This window comes from Taudactylus pleione, unplaced genomic scaffold (assembly GCF_031769625.1).
Source record: "Taudactylus pleione unplaced genomic scaffold, aTauple2 ptg000464l, whole genome shotgun sequence".
Lineage (NCBI taxonomy): Eukaryota > Metazoa > Chordata > Amphibia > Anura > Myobatrachidae > Taudactylus > Taudactylus pleione.
This window is the reverse complement of record NW_028284866.1, coordinates 427,252-450,409: the sequence shown is the minus strand read 5'-3', so window position 1 is coordinate 450,409 and position 23,158 is coordinate 427,252. Positions and strand designations below refer to the sequence as shown.

The following is a 23,158-nucleotide window of genomic DNA, read 5'->3' as shown; positions in this document are numbered from 1 at the left end:
GGTTAATAAATGTGGTTTTGTGAATCAGATTTCCATATATTCTCTCTTTGTACATCCTAATGAAGGTCACTGATCACTTAAAGAACGTTAGAATTGAGTTAATTAGGTGCTAATGACGATTTTATAACAGGCGCCTGACAGGCACACTGCGCCTGAACCTGGGAGTCTCAGAGGTGCGCCTGACGCAGGGTTATTAAATACCTGCCCAGGGGGCTTATTTATTCATCTTTTGTCCCCACATAATTCAAGCGGAAATGACTGTTTCTGCATGCATATCTCAGTTATAGAGGTATGTAACAAAGCTCTAACACAAGAGATATTGCAGATGTCTCATTAAACAAAGTACAACTGATTACTGCTGTTCCTATAGTCTTCTATGGAAACATCAGTCTTGATATTTGATGCCATCAGAGGACGGTGTTAGCAGCTTGTTCCTATATAAAGAAAGTAAAGAGATCTCTCCAGGTCGCGCTCCTTTTCTTGTACAGTGTGGGCGCACGAGCTGACCTATGGCCCTGCATGCACAGTAAATGCAGCCAGGACAGAACCTGCAAGTGGAAATTTTTGTTGCTGCTATCAGCTAGATAGAGTCACTTTATAATAATCGCTCGGTCAGCAGTTTTTGGGAGCAGCTGTCTTTGTATGAATAAAATGTTAAATTGCTCTGTTGCATCATCTTTAAACGTTGCACATAGTGCCAATAAAATATATAAATACAGGGAAAAAATAGCCAAGGGTCTGCAAAATCTGCAGCTGTAGTACAAAAGCACATATCAATACAACCATGGTCAGACAAATAGAGCTCTTTATTATAAAGTTTTACTCTGTCATTTACTGTATACAGTATGTATAGCACCTCCCCACCTCAAACTAGAATAAATGTGGGGTGCACATCAGGGGCCCACTCAGAGAGTGAGGTGTGAACAAATATGGGGGCATGCAAGGCCCTTCTCGCGATAGAGGGTTGTAGCTCTAGCTCCCACGCTGACTAGGGCCCCTTATACATGCCCATGTAATGTGTAGCTATTCTACCCCCCTCTCAGCTCTCCTGGGCCCACTCCCCCACTGGCACTTCAGCTTCTTATCAACCTGGGAGAATTCTAATACAAACTAGAGAATCCCGGTGGTAACCACCTCAGTTATGGAGGATATTATGAATATTAGTTACTGAGGAGATTATGGAGATAATTAGTCCGTAATTTGAGGGTATTTGTCATAAAGATTTCTGCTAAATATGGTGAAACAACCACATTGGGCAGCAAAACCTTTCCATTGTGACAGCAGTCTGGAAAATGGCTGTTAATCTCCTCTCCCAGGAAGTGTAGGGCTCCACAGTTCACACATTGCACTTCCATAGCAACCAAAGAGTAGTATTGTGGTGAATATGTCATGTCCAATGCAAGAGGCGTATCAGTTGATCTTGTTACAGTATACGTTGTGAACTGCGCTCTGTGGGGGCGACCTGTAAGTTCCACCACGTCAACGTCCTTGAGGCCGGCCTCTAGGAATGTGTGGTGTAAACAATGCGAAGTGAAGTGAATAATGAAATAACATAGTGATCGTTGATTAAGGTCCCTGCAAAATGCGCTGATATATGTGTCTGCAAATAACACAGTTTCCAGGACACCCAGCAGGTCACATGTTCCAGGTCATCAAGCAGGTGCACAGGGAGAGTTCACCAACTGTCACATTTTCCAGAGCACAATGGTGATGCATTGTAAATGGCAGGCAGACGTTTTGCCACAAAACTCCGAAACAAAGCAACCAATTACAACGCCAATATTTTTCTGTATGTCTATGGACCAAGGGCCTGATTCAGCACTGGACAGAATTGCAAAGCCAAACACAACCAGCTTTGCAATTCCATCCTCGCTATTATGTTAATGCAGCAGGAGACGTCATGGCTCCTGCATGCATTAATGATCCAAGCTGCATCCATGGACGTAGCATCGGATCATCTGCCTTGGCCTTGGCTGGGTGAGCGACTATGGGTTCATGCAGGGCGGCTATTGCAGTTCAGAAAAAGAGGCAAGGAAATCTCCATCAGACGACGGAAATCCTGTACGGGTCCGGCGCATGCACATATTTCAGACCATCGGGAATCTGCGATCAGGCGCTGCTGAATAAACCCCCAAGACCTTTAATTTGGTGTATGATGTGCTCTGCTCAAACAACGACATCATAGAAATATGTCACTCATAAAAATCGTTCTTCTGCTATTAATATATACATAGCGCTGTTTCAGTATGTAACTTGGGCTTCCTGAACAGATCTGCAAGTCTTATGCTGGGTACACACTGGCCGATATATTGGCCGATCAATTGTTTGGCCAATATATCTGCTGCCTGTCGGCCAGTGCGTACCTGCGCTATGTCTGTGAACGTATTGGCTGTGTTGCACAACCGATGGACAGAAATATCTGTAGACATATCTGTCCATCGGCAAGTGTGTACAGGCGGTCTGCAGACTGCCCGTACACATGCAGCCGCGGGGAGCGGGACTCGCGACTGCCAGATAGATGATGGTCGTTCAGGTTCTATGGACGACCATCATCTACAGATATATCAGATCACTCGCTCTGCAGATATATCTGTCAGGTGTATAGCCACCTTTTGTTTAGACATTAACAGGTCTATTTACTAAGCAGTGTTAGGAGACAGAGTGAAAAGTGATAAGGTGCCAGCCAATCAGCTCCTAACTGCCATCTCACAGGCTGTGTTTGAAAAATGACAGTTGGGAGCTGATTGGCTGGTACCTTATCACTTTTCACTCTGTCTCCTAACACTGCTTAGTAAATAGACCCCATTAATGATTTCTCATTCCCTTCAGCAGGAGGCGAGCAGTGGTTGGAGCTCTGGCAGGGATGGGGGTACTCTTCGAAAACTGCGTATAACACTGACTGTTCATTGATGGGAGTGGTGGTGTTTTGTTAAAAATATGTTTTCATATGATATAATAGTAAGGTTACCAGCATATGATTCTACTACAATTAGTTATTTTTTCAAGGAAAACAATAATGCATATTTGAAAATGGCACATCCAGGTACAACTACATTAGTTTATAGAGACGGTCAGTTTCATAGAGTATGTTACTGAATGAGCAAAGAAAAAGGTATATATATATATATATATATATATGTCTTATGACCTTTGCTTATTTACTTTTTACATTCACTAAGTAGTAACATACCTACATTGCTCTTAATACAATATGTACAATTGCTCTTTTTTTTTGTAGCTGTTTTATTGCTAGTTGTTAAAACGTTTTGCACCTCAGAGTGTGCAAAGCCATAAACATTTAATATTGTGGGAATCCAGCTCTCTGCCTCTGCAGAGCTTAGTACAAAAGAGACCTTGTGTCTTACTACCTCCATGAAAATAATGGGTAACAGGTTTTCAGAAAGCAGAATTTAGCGACCTCGGGAGCTGTTTCCGAGCACAGTGTAATGTGAGTACAGAGTATCTGGGAGAGGCATTGCCTGAGAGCTTGTTTTCAATTCAGTTACCAAGTGTACATTGCCAAGACAGCAAGTAGTGCTGATGATGATCATTTGAGGAGTACTCGCGGATATTATTCGTTTTTTTTATTTTCAAGGTTTAAAGTAGTGAGTCATGAGAAGGGGGTTGTGTTTCTCGTTTGCATTTTCATCATGTGAAATGTGTGGCAGTTGTATAAATAACTGTCTACATTTAAAAGCAGTCTGCAGAGCATTTACCAACCATCACGCACTTTGATATAATTATCCATGCCATGCATTTAACTTCTTGCAGCTCTCTTCATGCTTTATGATACTGCAGGATTCCTTTAAAGAAGCCCATTGAAGCCCTGCACAACATGGGAATAATAGTACGTCTTCTGTGACTATGACACACCAAGCTATCCTGTCGGGAAGCCTGTTGAAAGTCACAGGGAACCACTAGGAATAAAGGTGACTTAAGGTGGGTACACACTTGTGTGACCGGCAATCGTGCCGATGTCCAGTATGATTGCCGGCACTCACTGCAGCCATTAATGAAGGAGGGAACAATCACTTGTTTCGTCTTTCATTACGGTGCCGCATGTGATATCATCCGGTTTGATGTGCAGCACGACCGCGGGAGTGATTTGTTGTTACAATTTGCCCAAATCAGACAAATCAGAACAACATCGCTCCAGCGTGTACCCAGCATTACAGTAGCAAGTTTATATCCATATTGAAATACCGGGCTGTATTCAGAGGCGGCTGTACGGTCTAAGACCGCACGGCCACCTCGATGTTTGTCTAGTGCGCATGCGCACGAGGGAGCCGGCTCCTTCGTGCGCATGCGTGAGACCCGCTACGACCGACAGCGCTGGTCGTAGCGGGTCTCTTTCCAAAGGGGGCGAGCTGTCGATGTTGATTGACAGCTAGCCCCGTTTGGAAGGCGGGCCGGGGGGGGTGGCAGCCCAAACGGGCTGGGAACGCCTGCCATGGGAACGCCTGCCGTTTGGGGGAGGCCCCACTGACATCACTCTCTGACTCATCACTCTCATCGTCTCTGACCATCGCGACCATCACCCTAGCGGTCGTTAGAGCTGTGGGTGTTAACCCACAGCCTAACGACCTAAACAGAGGCGGCCGGTCAGGATGCAAGCAGCCGCCCAGTTTCTGAGCGACCGCTTGCATCCTCCGACCGCCTCTGAATGAGGCCCACTGTATCTACAGCTCTGTCAGTGTATAAGCATTTTTAATTACATACACAATTGACAATTTTAAAACATGTCCTTTCATATGGGGTTAACATATAGTTTATGTAATGAGCCTTAATCACAGGACCTTCCAAATTGTCAAAACATTATATATTAAATTGTATTCCAAGCTGTGCAGTCATGGATTTCTACCATGTGGTTTCAATTTTGAAAACTCCTAATGAATAAATTATGTTAAACTCCAACACACACTATTTTCCACATCCTTTTCTGCACAAAATCATTTTAGGGCTCTGCAGGTGAGAGCCTCAAATAGCCGTTGTAAGGCTCACAGAAATATAGACTCTACAGCTGCACTCATATACTGCATGAAGATCCATTAACTGTGCCAGGCCAATCAGGTGGTCACATGGTTGATGAAATTGCATGGGTACGGCAGATTTTAGTTTGAGGCGAGAAACCGGCTTACATGGGAGCCAATTAGAGCAAGTGACTGAAGAGTGCAAATGATGGCAAATCAGTTATTGGTTGACTGTTTTTTTTTTTTTCGGTGATTCCAATCACTGTCTAATTCAGGGCTCGACAAATTGTTGTAAAATCTAGGAGCCATCTTAAAAGTTTAGGAGCCAGACCATTGTCATTTACCAAAATATATGAAAGCTTGTATAGACCACCACACATGCCCTTTCAGTCCCCCTCAACTTCCCCACATGCCGTCAAATCACCACACATGCCTCTTTAATGGTCATCAGATTCTGCAACATGCCCATACCAGCCCCTGTAGTAGTAATGCTTCCTGTAGTAGTAATGCTTCCTGTAGTAGTGCCCCCAGTAGTAGTGCCCACAGTAGTAATGCCCCCAGTAGTAGTGCCCCCACTAGTAAGGCCCCTGTAATAGAGCCCCCAGTAGTAGAGCCCCTGTAAAATTGCCCCTTGTAAAAGTGGCCCCAGTAGTAAGCCACCTGTAAAAGTGCCCCCAGTAGTAAGTCCCCTGTAAAATTGCCTCTTGTAAAAGTTCCCCCAGTAGTAAGTCCCTTGTAAATGTGCCCCCAGTAGTAAGTCCCCTGTAAAATTGCCTCTTGTAAAAGTGCCCCCAGTAGTAAGCCCCTTGTAAAAGTGCCCCCAGTAGTAAGCCCCTTGTAAATGTGTCCCCAGTAGTAAGTCCCCTGTAAAATTGCCTCTTGTAAATGTGCCCCCAATATTAAGCCCCTTGTAAATGTGCCCCCAGTAGTAATCCCCCTGTAAAAGTGCCCCAGTAGTAAGCCCCCTGTAAAAGTGCCCCCAGTAGTAAGCCTCCTGTAAAATTGCCCCTTGTAAAAGTGCCTCCCAGTAGTAAGCCCCCTGTAAAAGTGCCCCCAGTAGTAAGCCCCCTGTAAAATTGCCCCTAGTAGTAAGCCCCTTGTAAAAGTGCCCCCAGTAGTAAGCCCCCTGTATCGTGCGAACACACAAAAAACCCCACAAAAACAGAATACTTACCTTAATCCCCGATCCTGTGTCCGTTGGCGTCCGTCACTCCTCGTAACTGTGGGAGAGACGTCACGACGTCTCTCCCATAGTGCCCGTGGGGGGAGCCGGACGCTGGAGCTCAGGAGAGAGCTCCGGCGTCTGCCGCTCTTGATAACTATGGGAGAGACATCATGACGACGCTCCCATAGTGCCCGTGGAGGTACCCGCACGCCGGAGCTCAGGAGTAAGCTTCATCTGCTGCTGCTGGGAGTCGGGCGCCCGCCAAATGGAGCCTCCCTGCGGCGGCTGGGGAAGGAGTATGACGGCGAGGGGGATCCTTGGAAAACTTTGTCGCCAGGACTAAAATCTTAGTCGCCATGGCGACCTGGCGACCAGGATTTGTCGAGCCCTGGTCTAATTAAACCTAGCCAGATAATAATTGGGATTGGGTCAATATGTGCAGCACTTAGTGCCAGATTATTGTGTATGGGTAACTTGATCTGCAGTTTTATCTCCTTTGGTTGATATCACATGGCTCCTGGGTGTAGGGGTAGTCTGACTTTGATTCTTGCAAGCCGAATCTCTGAAGTAGAATTTTGTGGACTAAATCAACGTCAGCCAATCAAATACCTAGAAACCAATGACAGAACATGATCCTTCAATGTGGTCTATCTAACCTGGTACCAAATGCTCTACAATTGGCCCACGTATTTTCCTAATGCAGGAACAACAACTAAATTAATAATAAGTAGTGTTTTTTTTCTACAGCATCAATTAATTAAGCCCAAATGATTGAAATAGGAAATTCAATTGGAATATGAAGAGCAGAACATTTTGTACCATATGACAACATCACTAGCGAATGAATGGGTTGCATACTCATGACTACTTGACCATTGGTTCAGTTCACAAAATGGCTGCATGTAATTTGTGCAGATCGCATGAGCACAGTAATCCTCAACAGTACTCTGGACCTTATTCAGAGGCGGCCGTACGGTCTATGACTGCACGGGCGCCTCAATGTTTTGCCAGTGCGCATGCGCACGAGGGAGCCGGCTCCCTCGTGCGCATGCGTGAGACCCGCTATGACCGACAGCGCCGGTCGTAGCAGGTCTCTTTCCAAAGGGGGCGAGCTGTCGATGTTGATTGACAGCTCGCCCCGTTTGGAAGGCGGGCCGGGGGGGTGGCAGCCCAAACGGAGGCGTTCCCATGGGAACGCCTGCCGTTTGGGGGAGGCCCCACTAACATCACTAATGGCATAGGGACATAGGGAGCAGTCAGGGGCATAGGAAGCAGTCAGAGGTATGTCAGGGATATAGGGAGCAGTCAGAGGTGTCAGGGACATAAGGAGCCATCAGTGGCATAGGGAGCAGTCAGGGGCATAGGGACATAAGGAGCCATCAGTGGCATAGGGACATAGGGAGCAGTCAGGGGCATAGGGAGCAGTCAGGGGCATAAGGAGCAGTCAGGGGCATAGGGAGCAAGCAGTGGCATAGGGAGCAAGCAGTGGCATAGGGAGCAGTCAGGGGTATAGGGAGCAATCAGGGGCATAGGGACATAGGGAGTAATCAGTGGCATAGGGAGCAGTCAGGGGCATAGGGAGTAGTCAGGGGCATAGGGAGCAGTCAGGGGCATAGGGACATAGGGAGCAATCAGTGGCATAGGGAGCAGTCAGGGGCATAGGGAGCAGTCAGGGACATAGGGACATAGGGAGCAATCAGTGGCATAGGGAGCAGTCGGGTATAGGGAGCAATCAGTGGCATAGGGAGCAATCAGGGGCATAGGGAGCAGTCAGGGGCATAGGGACATAGGGAGTAATCAGTGGCATAGGGAGCAGTCAGGGGTATAGGAGCAATCAGGGGCATAGGGACATAGGGAGTAATCAGTGGCATAGGGAGCAGTCAGGGGCATAGGGAGTAGTCAGGGGCATAGGGAGCAGTCAGGGGCATAGGGACATAGGGAGCAATCAGTGGCATAGGGAGCAGTCAGGGGCATAGGGAGCAGTCAGGGGCATAGGGACATAGGGAGCAATCAGTGGCATAGGGAGCAGTCGGGTATAGGGAGCAATCAGTGGCATAGGGAGCAATCAGGGGCATAGGGAGCAGTCAGGGGCATAGGGACATAGGGAGTAATCAGTGGCATAGGGAGCAGTCAGGGACCAGCAGCTGACAGGTCTGGGGGTGCAGCATATTGCAGGGCAAGCAGAGACAGTGAGTCACTAACCTGAAAGAGCAGCACAGAATCAGCAACACCACCAGTTCCACGCCCACTGGCCTCCCATGCTGCGGCACCTGTAACTTCCTTTCCACTGCACAGCAAGGAACCCCCGATGATGCTGAGATTGGAGGAACTCTTGTAGAGGTGCACTCTGGTCCAGCTACCCGGAAAAGCACATGTAAGCTGGGGCCAGCCCAGCAATGTGCCCTGGAGTTGGCTCATTAAGCTGGGGAAATAAAACTATAAACGCTGCAGTCAGCAGCCCCAGCAATTAGAAAGATAGGACAGGGCAGGGGAGATTCCGAGAAAGGGGGCATTACCTCTCCTCGGCGGCTCCCCTCGTTGAGCCCGGCGTCATTAAAGTGCCGACCCGGCTGCACTGCTCCCTCTCTAATGGCGGGCGCCTATCTCATTGTCACTGGCGGATGGCGGGCGGCGGCCTGGACGGGAGGTGCTGTGCCTCAGCCCGCAGCAGGGCGCTAGCCACGATCCATCTCAAATGACGGCAGCAGCTCCCACTCCTCTCCACTCAATTGTCCAACCCCAGCCCTGTCTGCGACGTGACGTCATGACGTCACGTCGCTCCTTACAAGGGGGATCCCATTACATGCAAGCGCGGTGCAGCAAGTCTGCCCGCCCGCTGCCTTGTGTTAGTTAAATAATAAATTACCATGGTCGCAGCCAAGGCGCCCTCCACTATGTGGCGCCTTACGCAGCTGCGTACCATGCGTAATTGTAGAACCGGCCCTGTACACACTATACAGATATATCTGCAGATTGAGTGATCTGCAACTGCAGATGATGGGCATTCATACACACTGAACGGCCATCATCTGCTTCTGGCCGGGGGGGGGAGAGCCGAGGGTGTGTCCCGCCCCCTCCCGCGGCTGCCGTTGCATGTGTACGAGTGGTCTGCAGACACATCTGCCCATCGGCTGTGCAGCACAGCCAATGTGGTATGTCTTTGAACGACGCGGTTCACAGACATATCGTCTGTACACACTGCCCGACGGCCAGCAGATATATTGGCCGATCAATTGATTGGTCAATATATCTGTCAGTGTGTACCCAGCGTAGCTCAAACAGATCCTCCAGTGCCTGAAACCACCAATGTTCCAAGACAAGCCTGCTGCAGTTAAAAACAGGAGAAAATTGCTAACTCTTGACCACCAATTGACACAGTCTAATAATTTATTAATTGGGCATAAAGTGCTGTATATTAAAATATAATTCAGTAACTATTGAATCAATTGAGTATCTATAATTCATATAAAGTATACATAAGGTAAACAGTAGATACACAATAGGTTGCACCCGGGATCGATGCGTGTACAAATCCTAGGTGCGACCTGCCAATAGCGATGTGAAAAGGGTATAAACTTCATATATGATTATACTCGTGTTAAGAAAAATAAAGACTTATAAAATAAACCGTATATGTCATATGTGCTCAATAGAAGTAATCAATATGTGCAACTGGAGGCATAACAGCCGGGTAGATTGAGTCTGTAAACGTCCCGGAAAAAGGTGAAAAAACGAAGAGTTTATACAAAGTATCAGTGGACTGATTAGAAAGTGTCCATGTGCAAAGTACATAAGTTTACCTTCCTTTCATTTGCAACACAAGTGAGCAGGCTGCCTAATGCTGTGTACACACTGACAGATACATTGGCCGATCAATTAATCGCCAAATGTATCTGCTGCACGTTGGCCAGTGTGTACCCGCGATATGTCGGTGAACGTCGTTGTTCACCGACATATCGCATTAGCTGTACTGCACAGCTGATGGACAGATATATCTGCAGACATATCTGTCCATCGGCAAGTGTGTCGACCGCCCGTACACACACAGCGGCAGCCGCGAGGAGGGGGGCGGGACATGTGCTCGGCCGCCGGGTCCCGCCCTCCGGCCACCGGGACCCGAGGGCACAAGCAGATGATGGCCGTTCAGTGTGTATGAACGACCATCATCTGCAGATATATCTGTCAGTGTGTACCCACCTTTAGTAAGGTCCCATCAGTATTAGGAGCTGAAGCAGTAATCTCCTGTTTATATACAATCTGCAGCGACTGTCAGTTTTTTGTCCGCTCCGGAGCTCCTTGCGGCTTGCTCTAACAGTCCAGGTTTTAATGATATCCATGCTTGAGCACAGATGGTTAAATCAAAATAACTGAGGTACTAATTAATACACCTGTGCTCAAGTATGGCTATCCTTAAAACCTGGACTGTTAGTGTGCCTTGAGGACCGTGGTTGGGAACCCCTGCACTAGATGGCACAGCCAAAGGTTAGGAATCTAACAGCTATCTCAAAGCTCTGCACTGTAACATACAAGACTCTGCTCTGAGCCTTCTGCGTTTCTCAAATTACACCTCTTCTCTTGAAAAACAAATTTGCTCATTTGGCCTCTAGCACCACCGCTAAGCCATTGACACCCAAATGTACTTCTCCACCCCTTCCCCCACTCTTAAGCCGTTACCTATTGTCTTCTCAAGTGACCTATTGTCTCTCTGCTATCTGCACATAAATGTTCCAGTGCTACCTAAAGAGCTTATTACTTCCCTCCCAGAGTCACCGCTCACCTTCACCACAATTTCCTCAGTCTCCTGCTGCCTTGGCATCATCATTGCCACCTCCCTCTGCTCTACTGCCCATGTCCAGTCTCTCTAAGCCCTGCCACCTCCACCTACAAACTATAACTAGAACATTAAATTTTCTTAGCCAGGATGCAACCAAAGCTTTCATCTATGCTCTGATCATCTCCCACCTCAACTACCTCAACCTCCTCCTTTCTGGCTTTCTCACATCTGTTCCCACCTCATTCCACCCTAAAAGCCCACATTACACTGGGATACACTACACTGCATCCTTATTGCCTTTGGAATCCAAATCAAATAAAAATTCCTCAACAACACCCTTTCTTACATCTTAAACCTCACCTTGAGATTTCTCTTCAATATCCTCTTCACTCTGCCTCCACTCCTCTCTATTAGCAACCTCTCATTCCCAAATGTAAGACTTCTCCAGGGCTACAGCCCAATGACGGAATTCCCCCCATACCCCCTGTTTTCACATCTGCATTTATTTTGTCTTCTGTGTATCCCATGTTTTATGTATGTTCTGTTTTCCCTACTATCTGATGCATTCGGTCACTGTGGCGCCTTACAAATGAACAACAATAATATTATTAGGGCTATGGGGACACTGACATTTTCAGTGCCTCTTTATTACATATTCAAATTCAAATTAAAAGACATAGAAACCTGTAATATTGAGTGTGTGCATGTGTTTGATAGTATTGTTTATTAGTGCACTCGGAATCTGTTTGTTATACTGCCGGACGTTAGCCCGGCGGATGAAATACCGACGCCGGAATACCGGCCTCTGAAGATCCTGACAGGGGAGGTAAGTAGGCTATCCCTAACCCTCTACCCCCCCCTAACCCTAACCCTCCGTTAGGGGTGCCTATCCGTAAACTCCCACCCTAGTGCCTACGATAACGTCAGGTTCAGCATGTTTGCAGATGATTGATGTGCCTACACTGACCGACTGCTCGTTCAGTGTAAGCGCATCACAGACTGACAAACGACTGCACGATTACAATGTCGTAATTGTGCAGTCTTTTGCCTGTCTTCTAGTGGATGGGCAGCATGTCCCTCCGGGAGATGTAACCCTACGTGGCTATCCGCTCCCGATGCCCAGCTCACCTACGTTCGGTATGCCGGGCATCGGGATTTCGGCGTAGGGCTAATGATAGGCGTCGGTATTTAGACGCCTATTATTAGTCACATGCTGGGATTTCACTGTCGGGAAGCCGGCGGTCAGCATTTCGACCGCCGGCTTCCTGACTAAATACCGTGCACTGAATTTGCACATTTTAAACATGCGTCATGCAACAGAAAGATGTTGTTCAATCCATATGCATGCTAAAATGCGTGCTAGCAACGTATTGTTGTGTTTACAGGGATGGGAAGTTCTCTTGATGCTCTTAATGTCCACAATACAGCACAATTAACGTTAAATGCATGTAATAATGCAAATATCCACTGACTCATTTTGTACAGTCATATCTATTTTTTAAGGCCATTTATTTATTCTTAACTTGTTTTAAAAAAACATCTGAAATGCAGAACTTTAAGGCCAGTGTGTACATAGCCCTATAGCAGGAACTGTAGCAGCAGCTATGTAACGTATTCGGTTATAGCCAGCCTTCTGCCCAGCAGATGTCAAGGTTCCGCATCAGAGATTTTTTCTAAGTTATTCGATACATTTAACATCATACGTAGCAAAACATTTCTCTTTTAATTACTGGGTTATATATTTACATTCTTTCATTAACATGTTTTAAAAGCTTACATCTCTCTGCAGCGTGTGTTTCTTCTAGTAAAACATACGATGTGCAAAGAATCATTGCATCTTGTTGAGTGTTTTTTTTTGTTTGTTTTTTTGTAGATATAGGTTTATTGCTATCTAAATACACTGAATTTGAACTAGGCGCAATCTAATATACAATAAATAATAAAAACTGATCAATTATATTCAAATCTGTTTATTGCTATCTAACTGCAGACATGCATAGCCGCATATGCGTGCATTCAGTTTCTGAGCAAGTGCAGTGCAAATTCACACAAGATATACTGAGTAAACTCATGTACTACTGGCAGGGCCGTAACTAGGGTAGTGCGACCAGTGCCATGGCACAGGGCACCGCAGGGCAGGGGGCGCTGTTTGGGCCTGTCAATATTCCTGGTTTACTATCATTCTCACTTGTAGCTTCCTCTTCCTTTATCCCCAGCATCTCCTGGCCTCTCCTATCTCTTCCCTGGCCCTTCCCCATGAAGCCATGACCCTTTTTCAGGTGCACTATCTTATGTCCCTATTTAAAAAATTTTTTTGAAAGGGGCCCCAATGCTGTCTCTGGCACAGGGTACCCAAAAGTCTAGTTACGGCTGTGACTACTGGGTACACAGCGATATATTGTACACATCGTATAGTGGGCCTGATTCAGAGCTGGACGGAATTGCACAACAGCGACTGTGTAAATCCGTCCATCTATAATGCTAATGCAGCAGGAGGTGTCTATAGGAAACAGACATCTCCTTGCTGAATCTGCCATCCCAGCACTGGGATCACCATTACAATCGTTATGACCATTGGTTGCGATGGTTGCTCCTTTGACCAGGCTGCAGAAGCTGAAGCTTACCGTAACCTTACCGGGTCTTGGTCACTACTCTTGCCTCGTCCTTCCCTGAAAACAGGCCACATGCCCCCGTTTCTGGGAACAGTGGTCTGCCGCGCGCCCCCGCTCTGCCTCCCAAATGCCGGAGCATGTCAATCATGCTGCGGCTTGGGGGGGGGGGAGGTCTGTGAGCGAGATCGCAGAATGGGTCTTGGGCATGCGCAGAGCCCAAACCATCGGAGATGTGCGCTAGACATTGGGTTAGCATACATCTTGGAATCAGGCTCAGTGTGTACGCCCTTCGTTCATTGAATTATCCCATCAGCTGTGCTTCACAACAGATGAGACGATTCAATGAACGATGCAGAGTAGTTACATGTAGCATGTAATGATACATCGCGCCGTAGTACGGCGGATTGCGCAGTGTATATCGTTACATCGCTGGGTGGCACAGCCCTACAAGCTACTTCCTTACTTTACAGTCACATTAATGGGATCTTTGCAGTTCTATCTTGTGCATATCCTTATTTGTTGTTGTCTGGAAATGTTACATAAAGCAATATTTTTTTATTCCCCATTCATGTCCCATAACCTAAATGTTGATCTTTAGAGTTATGCATGAAATCCTCTTTTATAAGACGCTGCTGTCTCGGTTGGTGTAATATCTGATAGCTCACTGCTAACCCATAAACTGAGACAATTCCGCATTTGAAATGATTATGTTGGGTTTAGACCAGAGCTCAGGGAGACATAAAGGTTGTTTAATGTGGACAGGACATCCATTCTTTCTCCCTTTACAACATTCATACTGAGGTCTGCCTTTAGATCATTACTTTATATGGAGAGGCTGCTAAAAGGCTGTGGAGTTAATTTAGCCACTACACGTGATATACAGTCTTACCTGTTTACTTAAACAGTCACGTAGCCTATACTGTATGTAATGCAGTATTTATATATAAATGTCTTATTGTGTTTTATGACTATAAGTTTCCATCCTTACCAAAAAGTTTGGCCATTGACCATGGTAATCTCGTGGCTTTTTTTTTCTTAGAAGTATTAATATGGTACTTTTTCATAAGGGTTGATGAGATACTATACAATTTAGGGTTGACATTGACCTTTTTATGGTTAGCAACCATCAATATTCTGCTGTCAATGGTTTTACCATCGATTGTGACGGTTCGATGATGCACTTTTCCTTATTTTACTCATGCATGGGCTGCATCGGTCTCACTTCCTCTGCACATGCGCAATTGTGAACCATCAATTGTTTTCCGACAATAATTAAAAAACATTGATCATTGATGGTTGACGATCAACCCTATTACAATTGTCAACAGTTATGAGAAGTAGTGCACAGGAATAATGTGGTTGTTTTAACTGTTTTTGAATTCAAGTCGGCATCATTCTAGTTGCTGTCTAAAGCACATTGTATTATATGTTAGATATTTATTGGGTGTTTTCTTTATAATATATCTATGTTGCAATGTGTATCATTGGATTTCCTCTAAATCTGAAATATACATATCAAGGAGACAATATCAGGAGTAAAGATGTTTATTTACTTTATGTGGGATGTGGGAACACTGTTGTACTTTGTGGACAAATTAGGCTGATAAAGGTTGGTCACAATACAGAAAGTCTATTGTGACTCTCCCTATAATGTCATGTCTCTGGTTTCCGTAAACTCTTGTAATGTTTATGCATACACTTGGGAGTTTTATTCAAAGTGGTTTTTAAGTCAATCTGAATGCTAGGTCTTATGCTTACCGAGCCTGTAAAAAATTCCATAGTTGCCAAAATCTTAAAATATTAATAAGAGTGCTGCTGAGTCATTCCATCCGTGCAGGTTACGTGCGCTAGTGGCGCCTATTGATGTTATGTTTACAGTAGTTGATTATAGTGATTTTGATGATGCTATATTTCATGCTTGCGCTACACAAATTAGTCTGAGATCGTTAAAGAACGTAAAGTCGTTCCCCACTGCTTGTTTTTTTTTCTCCCCTTGACGTTCAGTGCTTAACTATCATTATGGAATCGGTATTTAATGCCGACAGCGGCAGTCCGACAGGTGGAAATCCTGACTCTCGACGGTAAGTTGTCTAACCGTCCCCTCTCCCTACCCTAACCCTAATCCTCCCTTAGTGGTGCCTAACCGTAGCCTCCCCCTTTGTGCCTAAACCTAACCCCCCCTCCCTGCACCCTAAACTTAACCCTCTCGGGGGGTGCCTATCTCTAACCCCCCACTAGTGGTGCCTAAACCTAACCCCCCTTTCCCTGCCCTAACCCGATCCCTCCCGGGGGTGCCTAACCCTAAGTCCCCCCCCCTCCCCCGCGGCTACACTCTGAGACACCTGGCTTACCTTTGTTCGGTATGCTGAGTGTCGGTATTTTGTAGTGGGGCTAATGATCAGTGCCCCTCAACCTAGTAGTAAGCCCCCTGTAATAGTGCACCCAGTAGTAAGCCCCTTGTAATAGTGCCCACAGTAGTAATCCCCCTGTAATAGTGCCCCTTGTAAAAGTGACCCCAGTAGTAAGCTCCCTGTAATAGTTTCCCCAGTAGTAAGCTCCCTGTAATAGTGCCCCCAGTAGTAAGCCCCCTCTAATAGTACCCCCGGTATTAGTGCCCCCAGCAGTAAACCCCTTGTAATAGCACTCCCAGTAGTAAGCCCCCTCTAATAATACCCCCAGTAGTAAGCCCCCTCTAATAATGCCCCCAGTAGTAAGCCCCCTGTAATAGTGCCCCCCAGTAGTAAGCCCCCTCTAATAGTACCCCCGGTATTAATGCCCACAGTAGTTAGCCCCCTGCAATAGTACCCCCAGTACTAAGCCCAGTCTAATAGTGCCCCCAGTACTAAGCCCCCTCTAAGTGTGCCGCACAAACACACAAAAAAATAAAACACATAAAACTTACATTAGGCCAGGATCCTCTGCCATCTGCCATCTGCCGCTCTTTGGAACTATGAGAGAGATGTCATGACGTCTCTCCCATAGTGCCCGTGGGGGGAGCCGGACGCTAGAGCTCAGGAGTGAGCTCCGTCTGCCGCCGCTCCTCGTTACTATGGGACGTCATGACATCTCTCCCATAGTGCCCGTGGGGAAGCCCGACGGCTGCAGCTGTAGGGAGTCGGGTGCCTGCTGGTAAAATTTCAGCAGGCGCCCGACAAATTAAGCTTCTCTGCAATCTTAGTTGCCATGGCGTCCTGGCGCCCGGAATTTGTCGAACCCTGGTATAATGGTTAGCGTTACTGCCTCACAGCACTGAGGTTGTGGGTTCAATACCCACTATGGCCCTAACTGTGTGGAGTTTGTATATTCTCCCTGTGCTTATGTGGGTTTCCTCCCACACTCCAAAAATATACTGGTAGGTTAATTGGCTCTCAACAAAAATTAACTTGTGTGTATATGTGTGAGCATGTGGTAGGGAACATATATTGACTGTAAACTCCCCTGGGGCAGAGACTGATGTGAGTTGCCAAATATTCTCTGTAAAGCGCTGCGGAATATGTGTGCGCTATATAAATAACTGGTAATAAATAAATAATTACTTAAGCTCTTGGGCAAAGTTTACTTCACTCTGCAATTGCCTTGTGCTTCCCTTGCTGTTTCATTACATACTACTGCTCTAATGTTGCATATACAGTAGCACACAATTTAGCTTATGTTGTATAAGGACATTGCTAATGTGCCACTGCGCCGACTTAATGTTAAAATGTTCTACATCGCTTTAATTATGTGCAGCCAACCCTAAGTGAATGTTTTATTAATTATAGTTATTTTGTTTATTGTGAAGCAATATGGTGAAAATATTTTATTTATTCACACTGATGGTATGTTAGTCTAGTTTATTAGGCATAGGAAAATCGTTGTTTTCTTTTTTGTGTTTTTTCTTTTTTACTACATATCTATAGTTTTAGTGTTCTGGAATATGGGGGCTTATTTTTAATAAGACCTGTTCAACCCAGCTCACTGTGAGTGGTCAACTGCTAAAACTGTCTATCTCATATTTCTCTATACATTTTATGCATCTCAAGGCTGTCCAGGTTCCAGGTCACCGCCTTCCGTCCTATCCTCCATAAAACGTATGACATAATTTCTTTAAAATATTTATCATTTTTAATATTTAATACATTTGGGGCCTTCACTGTGTAATTACTTGGACAGTGCTGATATATAAATGCGGCTGACTGAATCTAAGTAATGTCCTGTACTATTTATAGAGCTGTAAATTGCTCCATCATTAGTCACCAGACTTGTGTACTCCCTACAGACTTGTGTACTCCCTACAGACTTACATGAGACTCTGACAGAATTAGCCGAGAATCCCAATTTAGTAAAATTGCAGTGTAGTAAATTCGTTCTTTATTCCAGATCAGAATACACAGAATACTGTTGGCATATTTAGAAATGGATGGAAAACATTACAACTTCTTCTTGAAACCTGGGAACGTTCAATATCCTCTTTTCACGAGTTACACCACAACTAAGCCCTCTATGGTACTGCCCAAATCCTATGCAGGGTCAGAATAGAGGCCAGTATACAGAATGTCATATAGAGCCGTATTCAGTTTGAGCGGACCCGCAATACTTTTTCGCCTCCTGGACTTTTTCGCCTACATCTTGTGTTTTGCAGGCGGAAAAGTATCGCGCGCGTGCCCGCGTATCCCCGTATTCAATTTGAAAGTAGGTGAAAAAGGGACCCGGCAAAACTTAAACAAGTGGAAAGTACTGTCAGATTTGGGGAAATCAGCCTGACACCCCCCAAAAGATGCTCTGACATGGGGGTTAGCTTATGGTACCCCCCGATTTGGCTTGCTGAAGGTATTTGTTATTTTTAAACGGGCTCAATAGCTGCTAAATAGCGTTTTTGTATAAGTGGTGCAGAATAGTATTCAGGAGTATTTTTTGCAGAAAATAACTTATCCCAGCAAATTTGGGGTACTTGAAAATGGGGGTCAGCATATTTAAAAGTTGCTAAAGTTAAGTTTAAAAAATCGTGAAAAATCCACCTGCCGCAAGCACCTGCAATGAAAAAAACACCTGGGGCATACTTGGGGACCCCCCCAGAGTCTAGTTCGCTCGTTTTTAACTTTGTCCCCCAACATTTATTTTTTTTTCGCCTCAAATTCAAAGTGATTTTTTGGGGTGTTCTTTAGTGTTTTTTACATTTTTTTGACACAGTTTACCTTTGGGGGACTGTCTTAAGGCTGCATGGGGGTTCCCGCAACGTTGCACCCCAAAACCCCAATTCTGCACTTTTTTCCGCCTGCTATTCACAGGCAAAACTTTTCTGCCTATTACATTGCATTGACTTTGGAAAGTCTTTCAAATTGAATACGGCGATACTTTTCCGCCTGGCGAAATGACGTCATCCCCGAAAAGTGTCCACCAAAAACACGTGAAAACGGCTTTTCGCCTCAAATTGAATACGGGCTATAGTTTGCTGTTCTCGGATGTGGAGTGGTTTTAAATGTATTACTTAGTAGTGAATCAAGTAGTGATATGACGTAAGTGTTGTCCGCAATGACTTTTGCTGCTCATCAGAAGCGGGATCAGTATGAAGTACTGCTGGACCTGTGTCCTGATGCCGTTAGACCGGCAGCAGTGAAAATCCCGACAGCTAAAAAGGTAAGTATTTACTAACCCTACTCCCCTCCCTAACCCTCCTTTAGGGGTGCCTAACCCTAACCTCCCTCCATTGTGCCTAACCCCCCTATAAGTGCCTAAACATAACTCCCCCTTCCCCTAATCTCCCCGGGGGGGGGGGGGTGTCTAGGCCTAAGTTCCCCCGGGAGCCCTAAAACCTAAGCGGCTGTACGTGCCCGGCTTACCTTCGTTCGGTATGCTGGGCTTCGGGATCCCGGCGTAGGCTTAATGACAGGATTTCATTAGTTATTTGTATAGCGCACACATATTCAGCAGCGCTTTACAGAGAATATTTTACCACACACATACACACTAGGGTTAATTTGTGTTGGGAGCCAATTGACGTACCAGTATATTTTTGGAGTGTGGGAGGAAACCAGAGTACCCAGAGGAACCCACGCAACCACAGGGAGAATATACAAACTCCGCACAGGTAGGGCCGTGGTGGAAATCGAACCCATGACCTCAGTGCTGTGAGGCAGTAATGCTAACCATTACACCGTCTGTGCTGCCCGTCATTAGTACCTTGCCGGGATTACATCCCTCAGAAACACAAAGTTCTGACAAAAATGGACTCTACGATACAGATATACATTAGGTAGTAAGGGGTATATTTACTAAAGTGCTGGTTTATAGAAGTGAAGATGTTGCCCATAGTAACCAATTAGATTATAGCTATTATCTTCTAGAAGGTGCTAGATAAATAAGTAGAATCTGATTGGTTGCTATGGGCAACATCTCCACTTCTATAAACCCGCACTTTAGTAAATATACCCCTAAGCTCCAATGAGGCAGAGATTCATGCACAGTAAATATATATTTTTGTACATTGTAGAAAGCATAATTCTTTTAGTATGCTGTTTCAGTCCGCTCAAGACAATATAACAGTGGAAAGAGTAAATTTTATATAACATGGAGTATTTAATAAAAAAACCAATCGGTGAATACATTTGATTAACCTCACATGTGTATACAATAGAAGTCACGTTAAGGAGAGATTGCACACATCCCTTTAATATAGGAATGCAAATTGTTAACCATTGAACATATAAACCAATTAAACTATGTTATCATAAACAACCAATGAAAATATAAATCAATGAAGCTTTGTTATTATAAAACACCCAATGAAGCTATAACCTAATGAAGCAATATTATCATATTTCAAATGCAACATCAATTCAGTAGCTGTAGAATAATTGTTAAATAAATAGTGTATTATGTAACCATTTTAATTCTCCATGATTAAGACAGGTGTCTGGAGCAATTCCCTTGGTGACCCTCTACAAGGCAAGTTGCTTTATTTGTTGGCGAACGAGCAATTTAAATATACAGTAGCTGTGACTTAATGTTCTGTGTAATTCTGTCTGATTATTTAAGAAACTTGCCTTCTCTATATTAAAGCATAGCATCTCTATTTCACTCTGCAGTGTTAAGCAATAATACATCTATTCACACGTTATGTGTGTTTAATGAATCCCGGAGTAAATTCCGCTCCGAGAACATAGCTGTGCCCTGGGAGTGCTGACTGCCAGCTGATGCCATGCAGATTTTGTGTGCATTCATCAGTCACTTACATTTCTTTTATTTATTGCTGTATAAACGCTGGCCAAGAATATTGTACAAGTCACAGGACAAAATTCAGAGTTGGATGTAGTAAATGTGCCCAAAATAGCCACTTAAAAGGTGGAATTAGAAATGTCTGGAGGAAGAGGACTTGCGCGCAAGAAGCTCCTAGTGCAAGTTGTGAGCTGATGATGAAGACGGCCGCTTCTGATTGGTGGAATGTGCCTTAAGCTGGATACACACTAGGACGACGGAACGTCCTTCTGCCCCGATCCACCGTCCTATCTGACGATTGGTTATACACACACACTAACCAATCGTCGTCCCGATATGTCAGGCCTGACGTCACGAGCCCCGATGGACCATCTGGGCGGGCATTTACATGTGCCTGGCGCCCAGTTGTGATATCCGTCACCGGCGGCCTCTGCAGCAAGTGTTGGCTGACCACCCGTACACACAGCACGATGTGCAGATATAAGGAACACCCCAATCCATCCTGTGTTGTCATAATGAGTAAAATCTTGCCATCCCATAGTCCCCTCCATTTTGATATTTTAAGTCATATTCTTAACCACTTTTTTTCCTTATTTTAAACATACTGCGCAGCATTAATATCACGCCTGCTTTATTATGTGCATAACACGTACATCTCCGCATGTCAGAACCTTTTTGTATTGACAGGGAATCATTACTGACCTATAGTACCGTACACAGATCTATCGTATGGGAAGTGCAGGCAGCTGGCTCTGCCGTAGCGTTAAACCTGGGTCAGTGGCACCACTGACATTTTTTTCCGTGTGACGTAGACTGCCGGAGGGGGGCTCGGAAAAGCAGTGATTACAGCGTGGAAAGTTACACATCAGCTGTCCTGGAGCAGGCAGGCCTGTATTTAAACTCCGGCTAGCTGGTGATTAAGATGAGGAAACTATTTAGTATTTGAAATCTGATTGAATGGTAAAAGGCCCCATTCATGACCAAGTAAGGGAAGCGTAACTATAACTGGAATCCATGCAAGAGGGGGCATAGTGCTTCTAGTATATACTATCGGATTAAGCTGCCTCTGTGTACACTGCATTCTGTGTGCATTCCAACTGGGTGTTTTTCTGTATCATTTATTAAACATTGCCTCAGTGCTCTGGAATCCTTGTGAAATAAGAGGTCTATAAATCGGACTGACTGGGAAAAGGTAGGAAGTTGGATCTGGTTAGTAGGAGCTTTACTCTCTCTGCTTGGGGCCTGCAATTTCTAACATTTGTTCCAGGTCAAACAAGCTCTAGTTAGTGCAGACAATGGTGTGTGGCTTCTACTGTGTTCATTCTCAAGCCCTGACAGTTCTTACCCAAAGGTGATGTATTAATAAAGCTTCACTGAGAGATACGTCTATGTACAGGATGTCCTAGTACCAGGGCCGGCTCCAGGGGTCGGAGCACCCTGTGCCGGCCCTCTCCAGTGCGCCCTATCATCTCGCGAAAAATGGGGCGTGGCCTAATTACCACAGGTCACGCACCATATGTGACGTTATTAGGAGGCGTGCCCGCCTACAAATAACGTCAGGCTGGGGGGAGCCTCACTAGCTGGGCTTCCACCAGCCGTCTCCCGTCACTGAATGGATGTCACGCGCATGCACGCAGCATCCATTCAGAGTCTCCGGGGTCCGGCACCGCCGCACAGCTGCGGCGGTGGGGGTCCCCAACCTCCCGATTTGACGACCCGCGGGATGTTGGGGAGGTGTGCGCCCTCTATGGGTGGCACCCCTGTGCGACCGCACAGGCCGAACACCCCAAGAGCCAGCCCTGCCTAGTACATGTATGTCGTAAGCTCAGTTTATCATGCACCGACAACTTACACGTAATGGTGGCAGCCCATTATTATCTAGGAACTTGTGACCAATATTAGTTATGGTTATCAAAATGACTACCTGTATGTTGAGCAGGCAATGGGTAAAATATTGGTGTTGAGGGATTAAGTTTGACAGCCACAGGTTAATTGTTATCAGGGTTATTTAGGCAATGTCGCTGCCCAGGGCGCAGGATTTAGAGGTCGGCACCGTCACTGCCCTGGTGGTATCTGTGTTTGGCTTGCAAGGTGACTTGTGGCACCTTGTATGCTGTACAGCCACTGCAGAGCCGGGTGCCCAGCATATTCCTGGTGAAAATACTAAACCTGATCAATGCATAGATAGCTGTCACATGACACCTGATTGTGAGCTGCTTCATTCTACTCTACTTTAGGCTGCTGGTAATAAAAAGTTTACCTTTACCCTGAGACTGTTCATTGTATTATTAAAGTATATGGAAAGCCTAAGGGGCTGATGTAACCTGTTTGTGTCCGGTAACTTGCATGTTACTCACATTGCGCATGTTTTGGAAATGGCCATGCGCAAGTATGGACAATGCAAGACTGTACACCTTTTGGTCACATCCATACTTAGCACAAC

At 45.5% G+C, this 23,158-nt stretch overlaps 1 protein-coding gene and 1 long non-coding RNA gene across 3 annotated transcripts in view; one reads left to right on the top strand and one right to left on the bottom strand.

Annotated features, from left to right (window-relative positions):
- LZTS2 (leucine zipper tumor suppressor 2) overlaps positions 1-23,158 on the top strand; it is a 178,253-nt gene that overhangs the window by 18,066 nt on the left and 137,029 nt on the right. The window lies entirely within an intron of this gene.
- Positions 6,055-8,825, bottom strand: LOC148504626 (uncharacterized). The gene is made up of 3 exons (XR_015869916.1): positions 8,652-8,825; positions 8,338-8,557; positions 6,055-6,744 (listed from the first exon to the last, which is right to left on the bottom strand). It is a non-coding gene; the product is annotated as an uncharacterized LOC148504626 (long non-coding RNA).